The sequence below is a fragment of the Calonectris borealis genome, chromosome W (genome assembly GCF_964195595.1).
Source record: "Calonectris borealis chromosome W, bCalBor7.hap1.2, whole genome shotgun sequence".
Classification (NCBI taxonomy): domain Eukaryota; kingdom Metazoa; phylum Chordata; class Aves; order Procellariiformes; family Procellariidae; genus Calonectris; species Calonectris borealis.
Window position 1 is genome coordinate 34,023,935 of NC_134351.1, and position 5,997 is coordinate 34,029,931.

Here is a 5,997-nt window from a genome sequence, read left to right on the forward strand (position 1 = left end):
AGTAAATAGATCTCCAGTTTGGAGATCTCAAGATTGGCAACTATTACTTAAAATAGCCAGAAACACTCCATTCAAGATGGGATGGGTGAAAGCTCATGCCAAAAATAATGAACCAGCCACAAATTGGAATCAAAAGGTAGATGAATTGGCAAAAATTAGAAAAATAAAAACAGGAAATTCCTTAAATTCTGAGTGGTATCGATTGGGAGAATGGCTACATCAAAAATTAGGTCATACAGGTAAAGAAGCACTTTATTTTGCTGCACAAAGTAAGGGTTGGCCCCTAGACAGGAAAACCTGTGAAATTATTCTTACAGAATGTCCTCAATGTAGATTAAAATTACAAACGAATCACCCTGCTAAAGCACCCCCCTTACGTATCAGTCAGGGAAAGACTCTGTGGTCTACTTGGCAAATTGATTACATTGGGCCACTAAAATCTTCTGCAGGATATCGATATATCCTCACGGGGGTAGAAGTAGTCTCCAGCTTGCTTATGGTGACTAAATGCCATAAAGCTGATGGGAAAATCACAGTACAAGGACTATCTTCTTGGTTCTCTAGTCTACCTACTCCTGATGCTATCCAAAGTGATAATGGCACACATTTCACAAATAGGGAAGTGCAAGAATGGGCAAAACAGAAAGAAATTCAATGGGTATTCCACACCCCCTACTACCCCCAGTCAAATGGGATGATAGAACGAGCTAATGGCTTATTAAAACAGAGCCTTAAGCCACATGAAGTCCGGTGGGATACACGACTTTCCGAAGTACTCCATGAATTAAACAATCGATACGGACCCACTGGAAGCCCTGTGAGCCGAGCATTCTTTGTAAAAGCTAAATCTAATGCTCCCCCTACCGATGAAAGAAAATGTCCGCTAACATTACAGCCAGGACAACCTGTTATGGTAAATTTACCACAAATTGGAACTGTGCCTATGACTCTAACTAAACCCCATGGCCCACTTGCTTGGGAAGCTACTGATAGCAGTGGTGCAAAACATAGAATCAGTACTAGATGGATTTTTCCTTCTTTCTAAAAGGGGTAACCCATTCGGCCTTCCCCACCGAAACGTCTTCTTTCTTCTTTTTTAAACAGGAGAAGATGAACCTATACCGATGGCAACAACAGCAGCAGCATCTCCCCAACCCAATTTTATTTTTCCTTTTAGTCGAGATAAGTATAATCCTTTTAGTACAGACACAAGATCCTTGGGACCATGCACTACTAAATTACACTGGAAATATAGGAACCCTACCAACAGAGAAGACAAACTTGAACCTTGCTATTTTAGTTATACATGGGAATGAGACATATTCAAAAGATGAATGGAGATGGGAGACACTACACCAGAAAGAAATTAAGATATCTCACAATAATAATAACATTCATCAAATTTTATCACTTCAAGCCACGCCAGGGGAAGAAATAAAAATAGGATGCCGTGCAATCAATGGATCTACCCACAAAAAACCCACCGAAATTAAAATATACTCGTCGCGAGTGAGTGGTTTAGAGGCCGCTTAAAGAATCACTGTCAAAGAAATTAGCAGAAAGTGATTTTAAGAGAGATTTATAAAGGTGCGACCTAACAGAATTCGATGGCAAGGTTCACTCTATTACTTATTACATGGGTGAAACATATAAAGGAAAATCATCTAAGGGTTTATATTTCAGGGACAGTCTAGGTTTCATTCACAATTTAGCAACACTTAAGTATCAACTAATCATTAACAAACTTTAGTAACGCCTAATCATTAACTAATTCAATATTTGCAAAGTGAGTTATTAAGTCTACTACAATCACAACTTAATTACAGATTATGCTTGCTATTATTTCACACACACAGAGAAACATATATATATATAAAAATATACAGAAGGTACCTGTAAAAAATTCCCCTCGATTTCAGTGAAGAAATATTCACATCGAATGTCTAGGCATTCCCTCTCAACGGGCGAAGGGTTGAGCTTCAAAAGGGACTCACCCAGGACCCAGTGGTCCTCCGAATACCGTAGGCCTGAAAGATCGCAAGCTCTGAGAGGCGTCCCACTCAGAGGGAGATGCTGGGTGCAGCCCGCTGCGGTCCAGGAGAGCTCAAAGGGCCTCACTTAGGACCACCGTTTATAGGTTCGCAAGATGGTTGGCTTTAGTCATCCGTAAATTTCCATCCTGGCCACAGTCCCAGGTGGTAATTACTAAAGAATTCTCAAGGTTTCGGTGTTGTTCTACTGGACACCTGGGCCAGGCAGTAGGAGTATGTTCCCAGCCTCAGCTATGCAGAGTTTCTGATACAGTCAAGGAGCGCTCAACTGCCAGACTTCAATACACCAAGGCCGAGGTTTCATGGAAATTTCTGAGATCAACAGGCGGCCCAGATCAACAAGTGGCCCAGGGAAAAAAGGGGGGGGGTATGAATGCACCAACACAATACTACACCGATTTCTCTAAACCTAAAAACAATGAGAAATCTTGCTATAAGACACCAGAACCAGATTGTTGGTACAATTTCACTTTTACACAACCTGTACTCACATTTTGCTTTTGGGGTAATTGTGGTGTAGAACTATTGTTTGATTTTATGATTAGCGAGCGCAAAATTTGGAATTTGTGTACGACAGGGTGGCCGTGGATTGATGCATATGTGCCTTTTAACGTACCTACACCTGATCTAAATTTATCTTCAATAGCACTACACAATAACATCACCTTTCATAGGCAGGAATGGATTATTAAAGATGAAAATGAAAACCAACAAATTCCATCCTTAAAGGGAACCAAAGGAGACACCATTTCGATAGGATGTCGAATTGAAAATCACACTAAATGCATGACAGAAAACTTACACATTGTTGTAAACAATGTTGAAGGAAAAGACAACATACATGCCTGTCCTTTTAAACACGAATGCTGGTATACTTTTACTATATCCCATTCAGTACTCGTAATGTGTCTTTGGACAAACCCTAACTCTCATTCCAGCCTAGGTTTTCAATTCAGGATTGATACCTCACAACCACATTCACCAACTCAGCCTCCTACCAAACTGTCTCCTCACATTTATAACATTGGTCCCTACATAATTAAAAACATAGGACAACAGTAAGTGCTATTTCATCCATCGTGGTCTCTAAAACGAGTGGAGCTATCAATGCAAGTTGATATCTCTACAATTAAACCTGCTTGCTCACCATTCCTGAATACGTCTTATTCAGGATGGTTAGCGTGGCTGCATGGGTGAACCCTTACCTCTCCAAAACGATCAAGGAGAGATGTGACTGGCATTCTGGGAATGGGACTAGGAATATTGAACAGCGTGGATGCTGAAGTTTTAGCAAACAAAATAAATTCGGCAACAAGTGATTTACATAAATTAGAACACCCGTTACGATCTTCTTTGACAGCATTAGGAACGAGCCAGTGGCTTTTGGCTAATATATTGCCTACATGGGAAAGAATTAATGAAAAGGACCACCAACTAATCACAAATGCATTTGGCACAATTCAAAATAATATTTCTCTAGCTCTTAGCTGCATCCAGGCTCAATTATGGATACCATCTACCATGGCAGCAATTATAAGGGAAGGTGATGAGGGCAGCTTGCCCACTGAAATCCGAAAGGTAATTTGGGATAATGCAACTAAATTTGAAAGGGAATTCCAATCTTGGTGGCGTCTAGTCAATTTTACTTATGACTCCACTGACAGCAAAATCACAGCCTTTGTTTTGACAATACGCAGTGCTTCAGTATACACCATAGACCCAATCATTGCGTTGGGATCAAATCACAATGGAATGGTACTCTATCCATTAGAACATAAAGTATGGGCCCAAAAAAATGGGAATAAATGGCAAATTATTGATGTTGATGCATGTGTTGTGCGAGAACAACAGGGGTTTATTTGTGAAAGCAATACCATCAAAGCTCAAGACATTTGTCTTGACACTGAACAAAATGTTTGTAATTTTGAAATACATTCTGATGAAACCCTTGAAACTGTACTTATATATGGTGGAAATGCATGTGTTTGCATGAGAACTCTTTGTGATTCTATATTTACAGATAACGTAATTTTGGAAACATCTAACCACTCACATATCTGTATTTGTAGTTTTACTAAGATTATGGGATGCCACTTCAACTATTCAGCTCCTGTTACAACCCATCAGTTGCTACGATCAAGCTATACATCTTATCAAGATTTGCTACCTACCCCCATTGGAATGAATCTTACATTAGTACGAAAACTGTTACAACATGATGACCTGAGTCAATTGCTAAACCAGATTCGAAACAACGGACAAAGAACTCTGATTACGGTCCATCATGATGCAGAGAAGATACACCATGTCCTAGAAAAGGTAAAGAAGGATGGAGAACATCACTGGTGGGATGTTTTATTTGGATGATCACCAACAGCAACAGGAACTTTGAATTGGGTTTTACATCCCATGACAATTTTACTAATTTCTATTGTGCTATGCTTATTGTTGAACATTATTCTATGTGTTAAAGTGTGGAAAATAACTAAACAAATGGCACTAATACCAAAGTATACCAACCAAAAATTTCCCTCAAATTACAATTGGAATATGACATTGCTCTGTTTATAGGCACAGAGGCAAGAGGCGACCACACCGCCACTCTGTGTTCAAGATGGATTGACTTTAGTCACGGGGTGGATTGTGGTGGTGCATTCATACCCCCCGCTTTTCTTCCCTGGGCCACTTGTTGATCTGGGCCGCTTGTTGATCTCAGAATTTTCCATGAAACCTCGGCCTTGGTGTATTCAAGTCTGGCAGTTGAGCGCTCCTTGACTGTATCAGAAACTCTGCATAGCTGAGGCTGGGAACATACTCCTACTGCCTGGCCCAGGTGTCCAGTAGAACAACACCGAAACCTTGAGAATTTTTTAGTAATTACTACCTGGGACTGTGGCCAGGATGGAAATTTACGGATGACTAAAGCCAACCATCTTGCGAACCTATAAACGGTGGTCCTAAGTGAGGCCCTTTGAGCTCTCCTGGACCGCAGCGGGCTGCACCCAGCATCTCCCTCTGAGTGGAATGCCTCTCAGAGCTTGCGATCTTTCGGGCCTGCGTTATTCGGAGGACTGTTGGGTCCTGGGCTGAGTCCCCTTTGAAGCTCAACCCTTTCGCCCGTTGAGAGGGAATGCCTAGACATTCGATGTGAATATTTCTTCACTGAAATCAAGGGGAATTTTTAACACGTATACCTTCTGTATATTTTCATATATATATATATGTTTCTCTGTGTGTGTGAACTCATAGCAAGCATAATCTGTAATTAAGTTGTGATTGTAGTAGACTTACTAACTGACTTTGCAAATATTGAATTAGTTAATGATTAAGCGTTACTAAAGTTTGTTAATGATTAGTTGATAATTAAGTGTTGCTAAATTGTGAATGAAACCTAGACTGCTGCCAAACACATATAGTCCCTAAAATATAAACCCTTAGATGATTTTACTTTATATGTTTCATCCGTGTAATAAGTAATAGAGTGAACCTTGCCATCGAATTCTGTTAGGTCGCACCTTTATAAATCTCTCTTAAAATCACTTTCTGCTAATATCTTTGACAGTGATTCTTTAAGCGGCCTCTAAATCACTCATTCATGACACCATCGAATCCACACAGTCCAGTAAACCCGGTTGTCCCTTTCCTCCACCTGGCTGGAGGCAGGGCCCCTCTGTTGTCCGGAAAGCGGATTCGTGCCCGGCGTGCAAGTAACCAATTCCACACGCTCAGGAGAGATACTGTTTTATTCAGGCCTGGGTGCTCGGTGGACTTGCCACAAATCAAGCACACCTGGTCTAATCACCTTTCTGTTTATATCCATGCTTCTCATACATATTTTAAGATTCTTTTTTACATATTCATTACATTTCCGAGAACTAATTATAATATTACATCATCTTAAACACATGCGCACTAAAGCCTTTAGGGTCTCCTTGGGGCTCTCGAG

At 40.5% G+C, this 5,997-nt stretch overlaps 1 pseudogene; it reads left to right on the top strand.

Annotated features, from left to right (window-relative positions):
• Positions 1-2,837: 2,837 nt before the first annotated feature.
• LOC142074959 (uncharacterized) lies at positions 2,838-5,141 on the top strand (annotated as a pseudogene).
• Positions 5,142-5,997: the final 856 nt, after the last annotated feature.